This window comes from Crinia signifera, chromosome 5, assembly GCF_055691185.1.
Source record: "Crinia signifera chromosome 5, ASM5569118v1, whole genome shotgun sequence".
Taxonomy (NCBI): domain Eukaryota; kingdom Metazoa; phylum Chordata; class Amphibia; order Anura; family Myobatrachidae; genus Crinia; species Crinia signifera.
In genome coordinates this window covers 36,813,003-36,834,383 of record NC_139221.1, presented here as the reverse complement: position 1 = coordinate 36,834,383, position 21,381 = coordinate 36,813,003, and the positions used below count along the sequence as shown (strand labels likewise).

Genomic DNA, 21,381 nt, shown 5'->3' with positions numbered 1-21,381 from the left:
ATGGGCATCATGGTGTGTGACATATGTATAATGGGCATCACGGTGTGTGGCATATGTATAATGGGCATCACGGTGTGTGGCATATGTATAATGGGCATCACGGTGTGTGGCATATGTATAATGGGCATCACTGTCTCCCCTCCTTGCATCCTCCACCACTATGTGACTCCCCTCCCTGCATCCCCTGCCACTCTGCATTCCCCCTCCTACCCTGCATCCTGTGCCACCATGCCCCCCTCACACTCTGCGTCCTGTGCCACCCTGCGTAAGTCCTCACTCCCTTTGTTCTCAGCCACTCTGCATCTCCCCTCCCAGCATTCTACGCCACCCTCCATCCCCCCCCTCCCTCCCTGCATCCTCTTCCACCCTGCCACTCTACTGTGTTGGGAGACCCCCTGTCACACCCCCCCCCCCCCCCCTGTCTCTATCTCCCCAGCCCCACAGGCTGCAGGATAAACGCTGTACGCATGCGCCTATTCTGCAGCGTGAGGGGCTGGGGACATAGCCAGCAGCCCGTTGAAATAGGCCACACCCCCATATTGATAGGCCCCCCCCCCCAAAAATCAGGTGCGCCGCAACAACACTCTCCCCCCCCCCCATTAGGGCTGCTTCAAGATATTTCCCGGGCTGGTTTTAATTCCCAATCCGCCCCTGCCTAGCTAGTAAAGCCAAGTTTTTAAACCTTTATTCTCCTTACTCTCATTTCATGTATTATGTCCACCACTAGATGTCAGCACTGTATCACTTGTTGTTTTATTGCTGTGTTGCCGTTTTTTTCACTAATGTTTGCATCCTCATATTTCAGGTGCTGTGTCCTGGATGCTTTTTGCACAAAACTGACATGCTATCCCATGTATGCATTATATGTTTTTCACACACTCTGTATGTGTGCTCTAACGTCTTGTATGCCCTCCACAGCCCGCCCCACGTGACCGCATGTCAGCCCCGCTCTGATGCGCCTGAGGGACGACACTGTCAGTCACGGTGACATCATCGAGGTCCGATCGATCCCGGAAGCCAGCCCAGCGGTCCCCGTGTGTGAGCACAAGCTGCAGGAGGGGGTAAGTACCTGAGCCTTTATACAGGTTGAGTATCCCGTATCCAAAATGCTCGGGACCAGGAGAATTTTGGATAACGGATTATTCCGTATTTCGGAATATTTTAATATTTCAATGATGTATTTTGAAGTATCTTGCATTTATGCTGTATAAACACATAATATACACACAAATATATTTTATTACCACATAAAATACACACAAACATATTTTAATTGTTTAAAAAACAAGGTTTCAAAACGTGAAACAAAATGTGTGTACTATATCAGCACTGAATTTGAATGCCAAGCAATCATTGTCTTGCACATATATAGTGCCAGTTACATATCATGTCCCCAGTGATGCTATTACATATATCCCCAGTGAGTTTTTAGCAAAAAAAAAATTTTTTTTCACTTTCTGGAATGTCCGTATTTCGGAATAATTCGGATAACGGATATTCGAATACGGGATACTCGACCTGTATTTTACTGTCACTGTATCATTTGTTGTTACACCATTTACCTGTCCTGACGAAGGGGGAGACCCCGAAACCTTGGTGCTTTATGATTGAATAAACCAGTCCACTCTTCACCAAATTGAGAGTCCCTGAGTGCCCTTTCCTTCAGAGTATATATATATATATATATATAGATAGATAGATAGATAGATAGATAGATAGATAGATAGATAGATAGGATAGTAGGTAATAGAGCCCCTAGTATGAGATTCCATCACCAAAACCGGTATAAAGAACCGTAATGCAAATCACTGTTCAACAGTTTTAATACAAATTTATATAAAAAAACACAAGATAAAAGCATTTTTCTCATCCGTATAGAGTCAATTTGGTTCAACAAGTACAAGGAATAAACCCAACGCGTTTCGTCGTAAACGACTAGGGCGTGGAGGGAGAATAAAAGTGTGCCGAACAGACGTGGTGCTACGTTTCAGTGTCCATGTCAACTGTATTAACATTCGGCTAAAAAAAACCTGTGAAAAACCACATGTCGACATTTTGACTGTCGACCTTGCCCATGTCGTCCTAATGCTTGTGTCGACCCAATGACCTGTTGACATAGACCCATGTGGACCTTTCTGCATGTCAACCTAATGGTGTCGACCCAATGCTTGTGGACCAACTTCTTGTAGACCTAATGATCCATACCCGTTAGTTGTTTATTATCTCTTCTCTTAACGTGCCACAAGTTTGTTTTTTCTCTTTCAATGGTCCTGGTGACACAGCTCAACACTGGGATGTAGGAGGGTCCGAAGGAGCCAGGCACCTATCCTAAAGTTTTAGAGGGTAGGCTCCTCCCCTACTGCATCCCTGGACTCTTCAGTTCGTGTTAGGTGCCCACTGGAGTGGGTGCTATTCTAAAGGGCTGCAGGAGCAGCCAAAGAATTAGAGTAGTTAGGGGATTTTTATTATTTTATTAACTTTTACCCTAGCTAGGTAGGCACAGTGTGAGGATTCTCATAGTGAATCCTCACACTGCTTGCGCAGCAGGAGCTGACAGAAGCGCGTCCTGTCAGCTCACTGTGCACAGGGGAGACACTGTCTGGTCTCCCTGTGCAGCGCTTATAGCCTTTTCTAAGAGGCTGCCTGGGCTCCGGAGTACCCTGAAACCGGCTCCACATTTAGGTGGGGATCATGGGGGACAGGCGCTCCGTGATGGCGGCGGCCATTTTATGCGGAGCTTACACGCTGAGCTCCTAGATGAGAGGACAGCAGCGTTGTGACAGGCATGTTCCAAGTGATCCCCAGTTGAGGGGGAGACACTGGAACTAGGAAATCCTACCTAAGGAGCGGCTGGCTGGGGGTGGTTGGCGCCAAAAGGTCACGGACCCCGCAGCAGCAGGGACCTGTGGTCTCTTCCTTCACTCTGACTTTGGCGCCTTTCAGAACGCTTGCAGCGGAGCTGAGCTGGCTTACTGATCCTGGCAGAGTGACTTGGATTTCCTGGGCATCGCTTCCCCGCAGTTGAAACCAACAGACAGATAAGTGACTGGGTGCATTGTCTCTGTATAAACGCTTGTACATTGTTTGCACTGTGTATACTGATAGATATACATTTATCACTTGCATCATGTCTGAGCATCAGGCTGTGGTTTTGGGGGAGGGAGCCCTTAGTGCACTGAGCGCGTGCAATGTTTGCACACAAAAGTTTGTCCCTGAGCAGATGGCCAAGGGGGGCTTATGTATTACTTGCGCTGATGTGAGACCCATGGGCAGTGAACCCCATAGGGCAGAGCAGATGGAACCTGCGTGGGCCAGGGCCCTAGGCAGGTCAGTAAACGCTTTGGTGCAGCTTTTGGACAGGCAGAGTGATGGGCTGGTAGAATCACAGAGACCTATGCCATCATCTCAGCAGTCGTCTGGCTCCTTGCCTCTTACACAGGCAGATCCTGCACTGATTCAGGTGATGCAGGATACTGCAAAAGGAATTAACAGGTTCAGTGAAATGCTGGACAAAATGGATGATGTGGCAGGGACCCCTAGAAGGTCTTATGCTTTAACTACTGTGGTAGATGAAGAGGAAGGAGAGTATACTGACATTCCCTGGGATCAGGGTGATGATTTGGAAGAGAACTCTGCTGCTGGTATAGAGGATCTCATTGTAGCTGTGAAGCAGGCTTTAAAGCTGTCTGTGGAGGATAAGACTCCTGTTAAAGGTGTTTTTAAGCGACAGCGGAAGGAGGCTGTTACTTTTCCTTCAGATGAGGGGTTACAGGAATTGTTAGAAGGGGCTTGGAAAACTCCTGATAAGAGGCTTCAGATGCCTAAGCGATTCCTTAGTCTGTACCCCATGCCAGAGTCTCATGCGGAGCTCTGGGAAAAGGTCCCAGTTGTGGACGCTTCAGTGGCACGTTTGTCCAAGGCTACTGTATTGCCAGTACAGGGCGGTGCAGCTTTTAAAGATTCTGTGGATAAAAAGCTGGAGGGAAACCTCAAAGCTATCTTTGAAGGGGTGGGGTTTACCTTACGGCCCCTTATTGCTTCAGCCTGGGTCTCTAAGGCCATGATAGAGTGGGCTGGTGAATTATGCACCATGCTGCAGGCTGACCCTGGTGCATTACTGCTTGCAGAAAAGATTAAGGCAGCGGCAGAATATGCAGTGGAAGCAGAGGAGGAAGCTATTAAAATGGCAACCAGAGTGTCCACAGTCTCCATTAATGCCAGGAGAGTGCTTTGGCTTAAAGCCTGGGAAGCAGACAATGAGTCCAAGAAGGCTCTGGAAACATTAGCCTTCAAAGGAAAGGTACTCTTTGGTACCGAATTAGAGGAGATTATAAAACAGGCCACGGGCGGCAAAAGTACATTCCTGCCGGCCTCCTCAGCAAAGCAGACGTCCAGATTTTCTGCTTTTAAGCCGTCCTTTCGGCCCTCCCCTAGAGGTGGTGCGTCCTTTCGAGGACAGTCTTTCAGGGGAAGGTTTCAGTCCTCTAGAGGCAAGACACAAAAGTCAAAATTTGGCTCTTTTCACAAGAAGCCTGCCACAAAAGGAGAGGACAAACCCTCTGCATGACTGTCAGGGGCTTCGCCCGACAGTGACAAAAGTGGGGGGGCGTCTCACACTCTTCAGGGACGCTTGGGCTTCTCTAGGCCAGGATGCCTGGGTGTTAGATATTATAACACAGGGTTACAAAATCCCTTTCAGAGGGCCGCCCCCGAAGAGGTTCATTCCCACATCCTTACCAAAGGAGGCACGGCTGCGTACAGCTCTTGTGAGAGCAGCTCACTCCCTTTTGGAAAAAGGGGTGGTTACACTAGTCCCCAAGGCAGAGTGGAAAAAAGGCTTTTACTCCACGCTGTTCCTGGTGCCCAAACCAGACGGGTCTTTCAGACCAATACTAAATTTGAAGTCTCTAAATGTTCATTTATGGGTAGACCATTTCAAAATGGAGTCCCTACGGTCAGTACTCCTGAGTCTGGACCAGGGGGAATTTTTGGCGTCCATGGATGTCCAGGACGCATATCTGCACGTCCCTATACACCCGGAGCATCAGACCTTGTTGAGGTTTGCCATAGGAGACCTGCATTTACAATTCCGGGCGTTACCCTTTGGGCTAGCAACCGCGCCAAGGGTATTCACAAAGATAATGTCAGTGATGGCGGCGGTGCTGAGGCTCAGGGGAATCACAGTAATACCCTATTTGGACGATCTCCTGTTCAAAACAGAGTCAGCTGCCATGCTGCAGAGTCACTTGGCAGAGGCCATCAGTTTTTTGCAGGCTCACGGCTGGATTTTAAATTTGCAAAAATCTCAGTTGGTACCGTCACAAAGGCTCCAATTCTTGGGAGTCATACTGGACACCCATCTTCATCGGGTTTTCCTCCCGGAGGTAAAGGCCAGGGATCTGGTCACCCTAGTCCAGGAGATTCTCAGGGCTCAGAGCATCTCAGTATGGAGGTGCCTCAAGCTCCTGGGGAAAATGGTGGCGTCATTCGAGACGCTTCAATTTGCCAGGTTCCACTCTCGGAGGTTCCAATGGAACATTTTGTCAGCCTGGTCAGGAAACACTTTGACCATGAAATCCGAGATGATAGTGCTGTCTTCGGACACTCAGGAATCCTTGAAATGGTGGACAGAAGTAGATTCCCTTCAGTGGGGTCGGTCTTTACAGACCTGGGACTGGTTGGTAGTAACTACCGACGCCAGTCTCAGGGGCTGGGGGGCAGTAGTCCTGGATCTCAGGCTTCAGGGCCTGTGGACGGCAGAGGAATCAGCGTTACCAATCAACATCTTGGAGCTGAGAGCTGTCTGGAAAGTGATTTCCTTGGCGGGAGACAGGTTACAGAACCTCCCTTTGAGGATTCAGACCGACAATGCCACAGCTGTGGCGTATCTGAATCACCAGGGAGGTACACGCAGCAAATTGGCCATGTGGGAGGTGTCCAGAATCTTCCTATGGGCGGAACAGAATGTTCCAGCTGTATCGGCTATATTCATTCCAGGAATAGAGAACATAGAAGCCGACTTCCTGAGCAGGGAGGAGCTCAAGGAAGGGGAATGGAGCTTACACCCTCAGGTGTTTCACCAGATCACCTCAATGTGGGGTATTCCGGATGTGGACCTGATGGCATCCAGGGTCAACTGTCAAGTGCCCAGGTTCTATGCCAGAACGAGGGATCCACTAGCGGAGGCAGTGGATGCCATGACTATTCACTGGCAGGGAGATCTCCTTTATGCGTTCCCACCGGTACCAATGTTACCGAGACTTCTGAAGAAAATACAGGGGCAGAAGGTTCCAGTGATCTTAGTGGCTCCAGATTGGCCAAGGAGGTCCTGGTACTCGAGGCTTCAGAGGTTGTCTGTGGACTCATGGCGTCTACCTCTGAGACCAGACCTTCTAAGACAAGGCCCATTCAATCACCTGGATTCCGATCGATTGATTTTGACGGCCTGGCTATTGAAACCACCATTTTGAAAAGGAAGGGGTTTTCTGAGGCAGTAGTACAGAGGATGATAAAAGCCAGAAAAGCTGTATCTTCGGCAAATTATTACAGAGTCTGGAAGACTTACATCCGATGGTGTGAGAGAAGAAAGGCTCATACATCTCATTTTAAGCTATCAAGAATGATGGAATTCTTACAGGATGGGTTTTCATCGGGTCTAAGCCTTCAGTCACTGAAGGTGCAGATTTCGGCCTTATCCATCTATTTCCAGAAAAAGATAGCCATTTTGCCGGAAATCCAAACTTTTTTACAAGGAGTATCCAGGTTGAAACCTCCATACAAGCAACCAGTAGCACCTTGGGATCTATCGCTGGTTTTGGAATGCCTTCAGAAGGCACCATTTGAACCGTTAAGGTCGGCTGACTTTAAGTTTCTCACGTGGAAGCTAGTGTTTTTGTTAGCAGTAGCATCTGCTAAAAGAGTTTCAGAGTTGGGAGCCTTGTCATGTAAATCTCCCTTCTTAATTTTTCATGATGACAGGGCTGTTTTGAGAACAGTGCCTCAGTTTTTACAGAAGGTGGTATCTACCTTCCATTTAAATCAGGAGATAGTTCTACCTGTGTTTCAACCCCCAGAGGGTTCTAAGAAAAGGGACAAGTTGAGAACTTTGGATGTTGTGCGTGCTTTACGCATATATGTGGACAGAATGAAGAGTGTCAGGAAAACTGACACATTGTTGGTATTGTATGACGTACACAAAATTGGTTGGCCTGCATCTAAGCAGACTATTGCGAGGTGGTTGCGGTCTGTGATAGCCTTTGCATACACCAAAGTGGGTAGACCGGTACGGGCCAAAATAAATGCGCATACCACCAGGTCAGTCGCCACCTCTTGGGCGGTTCGACATGGGGCCACAGCTGAGCAGGTTTGCAGAGCTGCCACTTGGTCATCTGTTCACACATTTGCCAAATTCTATAGATTCCATGAGTTCGCGTCGGAGGACGCATCATTCGGGCGAGCAGTGCTGAGAGCTGCAGACCTGAGCGTACCCTCCCAAAGGACCGGCTCTGGAACGTCCCAGTGTTGAGCTGTGTCACCAGGACCATTGAAAGAGAAAAAGGGATTTTTGTAAGAACTTACCGTTCGAATCCCTTTCTCTGATATGGTCCTGGTGACACAGCGATCCCTCCCTTACGCTCAGTAAGTATGCCAGAAGTTTCATGATGTTCATGTTAAAATGGTTTAAAGTTAACAGTTTCTGTTATAAAATGTGCATATAATATGTGCAGGCGTTTGTACTGAGTTAATGTATTCCAGTGGCTTTGAAAGATGAACTGAAGAGTCCAGGGATGCAGTAGGGGAGGAGCCTACCCTCTAAAACTTTAGGATAGGTGCCTGGCTCCTTCGGACCCTCCTACATCCCAGTGTTGAGCTGTGTCACCAGGACCATATCAGAGAAAGGGATTCGAACGGTAAGTTCTTACAAAAATCCCTTTTTTGCTAAATTGATGTAACAAACATTTCTACCATCTAATATGCCTTTACAGTATAAATAAGTCAGTGGTGGTTTATAGGTCATCTAAATCCCCAAATTTACATTTTCATATTCTGTAAAAGGGAGTTTGGATATAGGACAAAAATCTGAAATAATAAAGCATGCTATGTCAGTTATGATTACTGAGAGTTTACTTGCCGCACTTCTGTATTTGAATCCACAAATCTGCAGAAGCTGATTTAAAGTGATGCAAAAATAAAGTGAATTTACTTGGATACTTTAACGCATGCATGTCCAAACTATGGCCCCCCAGCTGTTGTGAATATACAAGTCCCATCATGTCTTGCTCCAGTTTTGCTATTAGGGAATGTAAAAACTATGGCATGGCATGCTGGGATTTGTAGGCATGTCCAAACTATGGAGGGCCCTAGTTTGGACATGCCTGCTTTAACGGGTCAGTGAAACTTTCAGGTGACCAGAAGTTCCGTCTCTGTGCCGAGTCCCCGAGCACACCATGGTGATATAGCACTTGCTGAGAAGTGCCTCCAGAGTGGCTGGCATGGCGTGCACACCTGATGGCACGTGGTTAGTACAGGACTGTCCTGATTAGACTTGGGGGTGGGGTTTGATGCTGATTTTGCGCGGCTTTGTGTAGTGTATGTCATGTGTCCCTGAAGATGAGGTTAACGTTGTTGGAATTAATATCAATGAGTTGGATGTAACTGTGAACATTTTAACAAAAATGATCATCTTAGCAGCTCTTCCAACACACCCATGAGGTGGCTGCCAGGTGTCGTTTTTTTTTTTGGGGTATCGCCAGTAGCCATAATCCCCAGCTTTTGCGTCAGTGACGCCACTGTCAGGTAGAGCTGCATCTAATGAATGCCGGATTGTTTCCTCCCTTTTATCATTTTCCTTTTCCTAATTTCTGGAAGTAGTTTAAATGTTCCAGGGGGAAATTTACTAAGATGTGTATTCTACTTCACATGTGATGAGCAACCAATCAATCCTGTCTACTATCTTCTAGGCTGCATCTAATAAATCTGGATCCAGTCGCCTTCGTTTGTTGGTGATATGTGGTTCCAACGGCTCATGGCATTTCCTTTTCCGATTTTCTGGAAGTGGTGTAAATTTTCCAGGTTCTATGCCGCAGCGAATTAAATCTGGATCCAGTCGCCTCCGTTTGTTGGTGATTTGTGGTTCCAACGGTTCATGGCATTTTCTTTTCCTAGTTTTAGGAAATGGCGTGAATTTTTCATCTTCCAGGCACTGTATGAGATGTTGCCTCATTAATGGCACATTGTAGGTGCAGCTGGGGATATTGCCGGTGAACAGTATTTCTACAGCATTTGCTATAGCATATATACCACAATCCTTTGTGCTCTTCCTCTGTTTCTCCGTATTCATAATTTGCAAATGCCTCTGCTCCTCTGGAACATTACAATAGAAGGCATACAGATGGTTGTTGTAAGGGGCGCCAAACTGAAAATTATCACTATCCGCAATGTATATCTTTCCATCCTTAAAATATGTTACGAACGCGTGAGATCTATTGCCACCAAAAAACACTATGTGGATCTGCACTGCTGGCTCAGACAGGGGACTGAAGGAACTAGCATATCCTTTTGCCAAATCTTGCAGGCCATTGATCTTAAATTGTTTGCGCAGTATGTACTGAGCAGCATCTACAATTCTGAAATTGACACCTCTGGTGCCTTCCAGGCGGAGCCTGTCCTTTTTTAACAGCCCTAAATTAGGCTGCCACATGTTATTGAAATGAGAAAACGCGTATGTATATCTACACAAAAATGTATGTACCACACAGCTCACTCTCATCAAATTACTGATTGTTATTCACCAAGCGAAGCCTTTTTTATGACCTCTGAGTGACATCACAAAGGCTGCCTGTGACATCATCAGCCTCACTGTGCCTGTGAAATCAGCCTCACTGTGCCTACATTCCACTACTGAATGTTATCATTTGTGATCTATTATAAAGTTTATTTACCAGGGCTAGAAAGGGCACAGGGTAATGGCCATCACTCACTAGCATGCAGGAATAGCCAATCATTATTTTGTGTGTAAGACAAACTGAGGAGGGGCTGAGACATATAAAAAGGAGCAATGATCGATAAGAAGATGAGAGGAAAGGAGGGGCTAGAGGTGAAGGGATGCAATGAGAGAAAAGGGAGAGAAAGAAGAGAGATGTAAATATAGGCCACGGCTACACAGCAGCTGTGGGGGCCACATGTTAAACACTCCTGATGTAGGCCAAACCAGAGCTTTGCAGAGGGTAGGGTGATGTGCACAGCATATTTTCCATCTCTGTATTTAGCTACCCATCTTGTCATTGTTATCTCAGAGATAGAAGTGGGCATGCTACAAGGCCAGGCCCCCCTGACTTGTGGCACACTCCTGTGAGTCCTTACCACACACTCATTTTTGCGCATGTACACTGAAAGGGCAGGGCTGCAAAGCAATCTGTCCATGGCCATTATAAGATAGAAGAATTGAGGAGGATTTGCTCAATACGCCTTAAAGTATCCTTGTGGTAGCTACAGTAGTAAGCACTGTCCAGATATTCCGTAGAAAGAACATTATTGCTCTTCCAGCTCGCAGACTGTGCTATACTCATTATGACGACCACTCAGTCCTCAAGCACAGTACTTGTGGGTTGACTTGAGTTTTGTCTCCTTGTATGTTGGTATTGCCCATGGCACAGTCTCGCTGCTTATCTGGGTTCAAACAGACAGAACCTTTGAGGCAATTGGCAATATGCCTATGGAACAGTTGTGAATGCCCTCATGCAAAAAAAAAATCATTGCACATATTTTTGTAGCTGCCCATCATAAAAATAGTACCACACTAGTTATACTGGCAATTTATCTTCCGCTTACTCATTATGTCTAATGACACACAGCTACAAGTGTCCATCATCAACTGTGGTAGAAGACAAGAGAACAGAGACATTTCCAAAAGTCTTAGGAGCCCATTTATTATTGTGCACTTGCAGTTATTAGCTTTAAATACTAAGATTCCCCCCAACTATATGTCATAGATACCTGATGCTCCATTCTGCCTGCAGCAGCATCTTCCCATAGGTTTCTCTGGGGGAGTGCGATGGCATAACTACCAACAAGATGCTCTGTTTCTGGACATCCATGCCAGTGGCAGTTGCAGGGCTGCAGCACAGTCCAAAATTCAGATAGGGTGGACCCACCAACTGCCACCCTAAACAGCACAGTCCAGACTCACTGGCAGGTGTGGCTCCTCTATTTGAGTTTGCGACAGTGGTGCAGTCCCACCTCTGCAACTGGCAAGGAAGTCCAGGAGCAGAGCATTTTGTCCCTCCTGGAATGGGTCATGTTGGGAGGTATGCAATGCTGCTCAATTTACCAATATCTGGAATGCAATGTGTTCCTGATATTGACTACCGCCATATGAAAGTGGTGCTAGCCCATGGACTACACATCACATAGCTGACTGGCCAGATGGTTCCCCCCAGAAAGTAACCGCTGTTCAGCACAGTCATTGCTGACACTGCATGCGCAGGCCACCGGGCAGCTCACTGAGCATATCACAAGGACAGTCTCCTTTCTGAGCCCTGTCCCTGCCTGTGCTCAGTAATACATCCAGCAGATATGATCGCATATTGCAGTGCAGCCTTGGGTACTAATATCGCTCCCAGATTGTATTGAATATACGATCATTGCTAAATTTGACTCTTTGCCTGCAGTATTTTTCTCTATGTCAGGGGTGTCCAAACTGTTTGCAAAGAGTGCCAGATATGGTGACGTTAGAATGGGGAGATAGGTCAACAGGTTTAGGCGCACATAGCCCGGAGTGGATATGTAAATGATCTGGACCCACAGTGGGGAATATTTGACCAGAATAAAGATTTATTAAAACATACAATTCACAAGAAATTCACAGATAAAAAGTGCAAATGCAAATGGATACACAAAAGTGCAAGTGCAGCAGCAGTACAGGATTCAAAGTGACAATGCATATATCTTCAAAAGTGCATGTACAATGAATTAGACGGGGCAATCTGATACTTTATCTCACCATTCCAGGGTGGTCCGGTGGGCTGGGTGCTATTTGATGGAAATCCCGGGTAGCAGGAATAAAGCACCACCGCACAGGCTTTGGATGGTGATAAGTAGATGTTACAGCAGAGTCCTCCCGTCAGAGTGTTGGCATCCTCATAACATGTTTCGGAATCTGGTTCCTTCTTCAGATGTGGATGCCAACACACCGAAGTCAGGGGTTTTTATACTATGTGGGATGAGGTGATTTGATTCACCTGAGGTGATTTGATTCACCTGTATCCCACACCTCCGTTTTCAGGAAGTGACATTTTTCTGGTGCACTGGGAAACTTCCTCCTCCATATGCATCACATAAACAAACACCCACAGCATAGTTCCGCCAAGTTGCAGATGCTGCAAGCGTAATCACATGTATTGTGGTTACATCCAGTCTATCGCGCTGCCGGACCGGAAGTCCCAGACCGGAAGTGACGTTTGCGTGTCACAGCGCTTCCTGGATGCGCTCCACTGATTACATTCAGTCTATAGCGCTGCCGGACCGGAATTTACAAACCGGACGTGACGTTTGCGTGTCACGGCGCTTCCTGGATGCGTTCCACTGCGTCTTTTTCTCGCAGAATCACAGACATATCCAAGTTTTCACAGGTTTTTTTCCCCCATTTCATTATGGCGATTCAGGTTGCTTGTATAACATGGATTGTTCAGTTATATGAGGACTCTTCTTATGTGGATCTTTATGGTCCTTAACTTGAATCCCAATTCTCCATTTTGAAAACTGGCAATCCAGCAGACAGCGCACAGGGATAACTTATATGGCCACATATAAAGCTAAGCCCTACTTCATTCAGGCTAAGTCCATCCCTGATGTGGCCATATTTAATTGTAAGAGTCCACCAGATGTCATATGAAATGAGAAAAATATAAATACATGGGTTAAAAATACAGGATAAAAGATATAAAATATACTTTAATCTAAAAACCACTTTAACTCAAAATCTATATTTAGTCCATGTGGCGTGAGGGTATCAAGATTAAAAATCCAGCGCATTTCACTCTGGGCGAGAAGCTTTTCTACATTCTTCTCTCTCCAGGTGTCTCTTGCTACTTGGATTCCTAAAAAACGTTTAATGTGCTTCTCATTGCTTCCGTGTTTCATTTTAAAATGCTCGGAGACTGAATGACTCATGAGGCCTTTTCTTATATTATATATATGTTCAGCAAGCCTCACTTTTAGGTTTCTTGAGGTCTTGCCCACATATATTAGGCCGCATGTACATTCCAAAAAATAAATCACATTCCGTGTATGACAGGTGATAAAATCTTTAATTTTGTAGGTTTTGTCTTTAATTTTAAATTCTGTGTATTTTCTTTCTATATTAGACTTGGTGGTGGCTTTGCACATAGTGCAATCCCCACATCTGTGAAAACCTACATTCCTCGTACTTGGAGGTTTTTCAATGAGAGCACTTCTGACCAGCTGATTTTTTAGTGATTTTGCCCTTCTATAAATAAAAGATGGCTTTTTGGGGATTTTTTTGCCAATCACAGGATCATCTTGTAGGATTCTCCAATTATTAGAGAAAATCTTTTCCAATTTTTTGTGATGGCTACCGTACTGGCTGATAAAAGACCATTCTGTTTTATTTTCCTGAGCAACTTTATTTTTTTCTATCAGCAAAGAATTTCTATTAACTTTCTCTAATTCGACAAGGGCTTTATCTAGGGTTTGTTCTGGGTACCCTTTTTGTTTAAACCGATCTTTCATTTCAACAATCTCTTCTTGGAGAATGTTAGGATCCCCACAGTTCCTTTTAAGTCTCTTAAATTGTCCTAGAGGAATGTTTTCTAACCACCGTTTATGATGTTCACTCTGGATATCAATATAAGAGTTAGAGTCGGTTGGTTTTTTAAAAGTTTTTGTGCAAATATTATTGTCTTTAATATAGATCGTAAGATCTAAAAAGCATATTTCTTCCTGACTGGTGTTGAAAGTCAGGTTAATATTAAAATCATTACAATTTAGACTTTCACAAAACTCATTCAGATTACATGGGTTACCACTCCAGATAAAAAAGATATCGTCTATGAACCGCCACCAGCATACCAGGCCCGCCCCTTCTGTTCTAAGTGCATCAATGGTACTAAATTTCCAATGAGCCATGAACAAGTTGGCATAACTGGGGGCGAACCTGGTGCCCATGGCAGTCCCCCTGATCTGAAGATAAAAAGTTCCATTAAAATAAAAATAGTTGTTGGTTAAAATGAATTTAATACCCTCTAATAAAAAATCTTTCAAATTCTGGGAGTATTCACTTTTGAGATGAGAAGCACATTAAACGTTTTTTAGGAATCCAAGTAGCAAGAGACACCTGGAGAGAGAAGAATGTAGAAAAGCTTCTCGCCCAGAGTGAAATGCGCTGGATTTTTAATCTTGATACCCTCACGCCACATGGACTAAATATAGATTTTGAGTTAAAGTGGTTTTTAGATTAAAGTATATTTTATATCTTTTATCCTGTATTTTTAACCCATGTATTTATATTTTTCTCATTTCATATGACATCTGGTGGACTCTTACAATTAAATATGGCCACATCAGGGATGGACTTAGCCTGAATGAAGTAGGGCTTAGCTTTAGATGTGGCCATATAAGTTATCCCTGTGCGCTGTCTGCTGGATTGCCAGTTTTCAAAATGGAGAATTGGGATTCAAGTTAAGGACCATAAAGATCCACATAAGAAGAGTCCTCATATAACTGAACAATCCATGTTATACAAGCAACCTGAATCGCCATAATGAAATGGGGGAAAAAAACCTGTGAAAACTTGGATATGTCTGTGATTCTGCGAGAAAAAGACGCAGTGGAACGCATCCAGGAAGCGCCGTGACACGCAAACGTCACGTCCGGTTTGTAAATTCCGGTCCGGCAGCGCTATAGACTGAATGTAATCAGTGGAGCGCATCCAGGAAGCGCTGTGACACGCAAACGTCACTTCCGGTCTGGGACTTCCGGCCCGGCAGCGCGATAGACTGGATGTAACCACAATACATGTGATTACGCTTGCAGCATCTGCCACTTGGCGGAACTATGCTGTGGGTGTTTGTTTATGTGATGCATATGGAGGAGGAAGTTTCCCAGTGCACCAGAAAAATGTCACTTCCTGAAAACGGAGGTGTGGGATACAGGTGAATCAAATCACCTCAGGTGAATCAAATCACCTCATCCCACATAGTATAAAAACCCCTGACTTCAGTGTGTTGGCATCCACATCTGAAGAAGGAACCAGATTCCGAAACATGTTATGAGGATGCCAACACTCTGACGGGAGGACTCTGCTGTAGCATCTACTTATCACCATCCAAAGCCTGTGCGGTGGTGCTTTATTCCTGCTACCCGGGATTTCCATCAAATAGCACCCAGCCCACCGCACCACCCTGGAATGGTGAGATAAAGTATCAGATTGCCCCGTCTAATTCATTGTACATGCACTTTTGAAGATATATGCATTGTCACTTTGAATCCTGTACTGCTGCTGCACTTGCACTTTTGTGTATCCATTTGCATTTGCACTTTTTATCTGTGAATTTCTTGTGAATTGTATGTTTTAATAAATCTTTATTCTGGTCAAATATTCCCCACTGTGGGTCCAGATCATTTACATATCCACTCCGGGCTATGTGCGCCTAAACCTGTTGACCTATCTCCCCATTCTAAAGTGTATATCCAAGAGTTGGTGTCACTCTTAATTGGCAACAGAGGGCTGCACATACCTCCGTAGTAAAATAGTGCGCACAGGATACCCCCCTCACCTCCATTTATCCTGATATGGTGACGTGAAAATGTGTGGGGGCCGACCATCAGAATGGTCCCCCACTCTGCCCCATTCACTGTATGTCCCCCAGCGTGCCCTCATTCACTGTATGTCCCCCAGCATACCCCCATTCACTGTATGTCCCCCAGCATGCCCCCACTCACTGTATGTCCCACAGCGTGCCCCTACTCACTGTATATTCCCCATCTGACCCCCCTTCTCCGTATTTCCCCCAGCCTGCCCCCATTCACTTTATGTCCCCCACTCTGCCCCCATTCACTTTATGTCCCCCACTCTGCCCCCATTCACTGTACGCCTTCACTCTGCCCCATTCACTGTATGTCCCCCACTCGGGAAACACGTCTCACAGTGGCAAACAGCACCCCCTTACCAATGCAGACAGCAAGCCAGCAAGGGAAAGGCGCGCTCGCCGGGGTCCCATCTCTAGAGTCCTGTGCTGTGCATCCCACTTCAGCCTCCAGCTGCCCCGCTTCTGGCTGGAGGCTGCGGGCCGCTTGAAGTAACATCCCGGGCTACAATTGGCCCCCGGGCCGGACTTTGGACATGCCTGCTCTAGGTCTTGTAGTTGATCCGTAATCATGAAATACAACAGTGATGGATTTAAAAAAATAAGATTAAGATCCTGACCACACCTCCCCACCCTATATTTAAATACCAGCCCAGGCACAGATGCTCGGGTCTGGTTATAGATTTGGGAACGGCAGTTACATTTAAATGCAACAGATCTCTGTACGGCTTCACACCAACTTGCCGGCCTCAAGCAGTTGTCCTATTTGGTCTCTTGCCAGACTTATAAAGCCAGTCATTTGGTTGTTTTTCTGCCTTTATGTTTTGGTTCTCAAACTGGTTCCTCAGGACCTCAAACAGCTGTCATTTCTCAGGTCCCCTGGCAGGTGCACAGGGGTACTCATTACTCACTGACACATTTTAAAAGATCAACAACGGAGCTAATTATCTCACCTGTGAATCTTTGAGGAGACCTGAATATGATGCACTGATGACCGAGTTTGAGAACATGTGCTCTAGTACAAACCCAGCCAAACTGTGGCTCCCCAGATGTAGTGAAACTACACATCCCAGCAGGTATGCGGTCAAGATGCCCGCATTCACTATAATGTTGCTGGCATCCCTACTACTGCCTGGAGACCAGTGCCGAAATATGAAAGTCTATTGGATTGCACAGATTTTCGCACGGAGGACCGATGTTGCGCTTCTGCACGGACGCATTTCTGCACATGTGCAGATGCAGGCTGCGTTCACCCACGGCAAACATTCTGTTCGCCGAGTGCACGCACCCTATACGGAGAGTGGGGGGCGGAGAAGGGCGGGGGTTGCCTGGCAGTTCCATTACCATATGGGAATTTTGCAGCCTTGTGAGTCAATCAGAACAAGGTCCTGAGTACTAAGTATTCTGCACATCAGCATGACTGGTTCACGCTCTTACTGGTTTCCCTAGCACAGAAGAATGATTTGCTCCTGGGGACAAAGCAGAAGTACACTATGGACACTTACCGCAGAACTTGACGTGCGGATTCTTGGCACACAAGACTTATGCCTGTGAGGAAGCAACGTTACAGTCTGCGCAAACGGGTCCACGTCCCTTTTGGGTCTCAGCTGACGGTCGTACCAAACTCTAAGGTCAGCGTCAACATTATTAGCTGTGGCTGAAGCCCCAGAACAAAACCTAGGGCCCCTGGAAAGAAAGAAATATTTATCAATGCAGCCAATTTACAGCAGTCTGTCTCGTCACAATGGACCACATGGCTGGATTAAGGGAGGGGCGATAGGGGTCCCCACACATTAAGCGCCCCCAAAAATTGACAGCTCGGGTTTGTGCAGTGCATACATCCCTGCCCTCCCTGAGAAGGACATCGCATCGTGTTGTTTCAATATGATCGATTTTTTTTGTTTCGAAGGTAGTGGTTTTACCATTCGATTGCATCATTCTGATGTTTGCCACCATCAAATGGTAAACATTTAATGGTGTTCCAATGGTCCCACCAGCCAGCCAAGCTGCAGTGCTTCTGTGCATGCGCGGCCAGGGTGAAGATGTTTGCGCATGTGCAAAAACAGTCTTTATTTATGCATGTTGCAAAAATATAGGTACTTGTGTAGTTTCACAGCGCCGCCGCGCGCACAGTCTGTTACAGAAACTTGGCAGCCTGCCAGAGGCTCTGTTTAACTGTGCGCGTGCTGCTCTAGCTCTGCTTGACTGTGCTCGTGCCGCTCTAGCTGTAAGCTAGGTATTGACAGCTACGTTAACAGCGTAGCGGGCGGGCGGCAGCAGCTGCGCGCTACCCAGGCGCTGACTGGTCACTGTGGTACTTGTAGTTCCGCAGTGAAATAGGCAGCGCCTGGGCAGCGCTGACAACGGGGGCAAGTGGAGACACCCCGGGCACCACACCTACGTGCCGGGGCTTCTAAACTACACACCCCGGCACACCCCTGTGTCCCCCATGTACACGCTAAATTCAGAAGCAAAAGCGTCTGAATCCAGTACACTATTAAAACCCGCCCACAGTGCCACTAGTCGACGCAGCAGCTGTCGATCTTGTAAATCCCACTATCCACGCCAACCCGAAGCTTGGCGAGCGCAGCGAGGGGCGGCGGTACGCGTCCTACGACCTTTTCATACCCCCACTATCCACGTTGCCGTGGAGTTGAGAATAGAAAGTGTGGCGAGCCCGAAGCGTGGCGAGCGGACGCGGACACCTGTGAAGCCCGCGAGGGGACGCGGAAACCTGTGAAGGTATCCGCGTCCCCTCGCGGGGCTCGCAGCGCTCGCCAAGCTTTGGGCTCGGTGGCTCGCTGCGCTCGCCACACTTTCTATTCTCAACTCCATGCCGACGTGGATAGTGGGGGTATGAAAAGGTCGTAGGACACGTACTGCCGCCCCTCGCGGGGCACGCTGTGCTCGCCACGCTTCAGGTTTGCGTGGATAGTGGGATTTACCAGGTCGACAGCTGCTGCGTCGACTAGTGGCACTGTGGGCGGGTTTTAATAGTGTACCCCTAGACCCAGCTAAATTTAGATGCTTTTGCATCTAAATTTAGTTGTACCCCTACACCCAACTAAATCCAGGCGCTTTAGCGTCTGGATTTAGATGCCCCACCACCTGAGCGGCTTGCAGGGAGCCAAGCGCCTGGATTCAGACGCTTTTGCGTCTGAATCCAGTCGCCCGCCTCCTTCTTAGCGGCTTGCAGGGAGTGTTAATCCAGGGGCTTTAGTGCCTACATCCCGTCAGCGTTGTGCCCGGGGTGTCTCCACTTGCCCCCGTTGTCAGCGCTGCCTATTTCACTGTGGAACTACAAGTACCACAGTGACCTGTCAGCGCGCTGCTGCCCGGCCACTACGCTTTTAACGTAGCTGTCAATACGCAGCTTACAGCTAGAGCGGCACGAGCACAGTCAGGCAGAGCTAGAGCGGCACGCGCACAGTTAAACAGAGCCTCTGGCAAGCTGCCAAGTTTCTGTAACAGACTGTGCGCGCGTCGGCGCCGTGAAACTACACAAGTACCAAAATATATATTTTTTTTCCCTATCAAATACTTTTGATGCATAGTGACCATCGCATTGAAAGATTCAATGGCGGATTCCCAGCCATTATTTGATAGATATATGTCCATCCCTACTCTCCAGGAGCAGCCCAGAGAGGAGACTATCAGCAGCACTTCAGGGGGCGGGGCCTGATCTATATGTCATCAAGCCCCACCCCTAGTACAGCAAAACTCGATATTCACAGGTCCTCGAGGATGGGCCAGGACTAGTGATTTTTGGGAGCCTCCGGGAGAGTAGGCAACCCTGTCTCACATACATACAGTATGTACATAAATACACTGCCTCTCAAATACATACACTGCCTTATACATGCATGCATACATACATACATACATACATACATAGTGTTCATTTTAGCACCCGCCATATTTGAAAACCCATGCACTTCCTCTTCCCTGCCTGGGGTGTCGCTGTCTGCTGTAGTGCTTCCAGCACAATGTGATCTGTATATCAGCACTGATATGCAAACCAGTCCTGTGCTAAATACACAACAGCAAACAGCGACACCTCAGGCAGGGAACAGGAACTGCATGGGTTTTCAAATATGGCGGGTTCTAGAGTGAACACTACATACATACACTGCCTCTCACATATATACATACATACATACATACACTGCCTCTCACATACATACATACATACATACATACACTGCCTCTCACATACATACATACATACATACATACATACATACATACACTGCCTCTCACATACATACTGTACATACATTTGCTTTTGTGCTGTCACTGATAAAGTGATACCGAAGGCGGTGGAGCCTGGGGTGAAGTGGAATGGTCCCTGGACAGCTGCTGCAGCCGAGGGACAGGGGAGGGGGAGAAGGGGGCCCTGGGAAATGCACTGTGCCGACTTTTGGTACTCACTGGTGAAGGTGGCCATGCCCCCAAAATTTTACCGGGGCCCGGCATTCCTCTCGGCTGCCCTGCTCTCACCCACAGAACAAGCATCAGCAAAGCTACTTACCATGGATGTTTCTTAAAAACTATGAAAGCATCATTTGTGTCACCTATTACTCTGCCAGAGCCACAAAGGGAACACTACAATTTGAAATCCATTTTTTATAATGATTTGTCTACATGATTGCTTCATATTAATGCAAAACACAAAACAGCAAGTGGTGGACCAGTGGCCGATCTGTCCCCGCACATCCCCTGCGCTCACTCCATGACCTTATAACCCTTCTGATTGGCCGCTTTATGTAGGTGTATTGACCAGAGTAGATTTAAGGTAGAGAAACGCGTGGGAGGCATGATTGCAAATTAGCTGTATATGCTCGGAAAGAGGGAAATATCCCCTTGCCTTCATGTTACTCGATTGACACAAATGCGCAGTGCTTCATTGGACGTTTCAGGATTCACATTTATTCTTTAATAAGTATCTGAAAGTGTGCGAATAAAATTACTTTTGTCAATATATCTCATCTTCGTCCAGACTATGGGGGTTATTCTGGTTCACTCGCAAAGGCAAATTCCTTCTCAAATGGACAAAACCATGTGTACTGCAGGTGAGGCTGATGCAGAGAAAATTAGATTTGGGTGAGGTTTCACTTCAAAGTGAGATCTATGTTGCGGTGTAAAAATAAAGCAGTCAGTATTTTCCCTGCACAGACATAAAATAACTCACCTAAATCTAATTCTCTCTGCACATGTTACATCTGCCCCCCCCCCCCCCCCCCCTGCATTGCACATGGCTTTGTCCATTTGAGAAGGAATTTGCCTTTGCGAATGAACCAGAATAAAGGCCCATATCTCCCTTTGGAATTTAAATTTCCAAGGAATATAGCAGCGATTGTCCCGTCACTTACTCAATGATTGCAAGTGCGCCAGAGGAAAGAGTAAGTGGATAGTGTCACCGGCTGCCGATGGAATTTTTAAGGACGTTCCTGCTTCCCACCCCCGGCCGTCAGGGGGCGGGGGGGGGGTCAGTAGGGAGTCGTGCCCCCCCAATCTAACAGAATAGATGCTGTGCGCATGCGCTCAGCGTCTATTC

General features: G+C 46.8%; 1 long non-coding RNA gene across 18 annotated transcripts in view; it reads left to right on the top strand.

The window, feature by feature from the left end:
- LOC146080110 (uncharacterized) overlaps positions 1–21,381 on the top strand; it is a 180,916-nt gene that overhangs the window by 54,309 nt on the left and 105,226 nt on the right. For 17 of the 18 annotated variants that reach the window (XR_014474823.1, XR_014474820.1, XR_014474824.1 and 14 more), the window contains one exon: positions 919–1,061. The exons of the other annotated variant lie outside the window; for it this stretch is intronic. This is a non-coding gene — a long non-coding RNA (uncharacterized LOC146080110). The remainder of the gene's footprint in view (positions 1–918; positions 1,062–21,381) is intronic. 18 annotated transcript variants of the gene reach the window in all.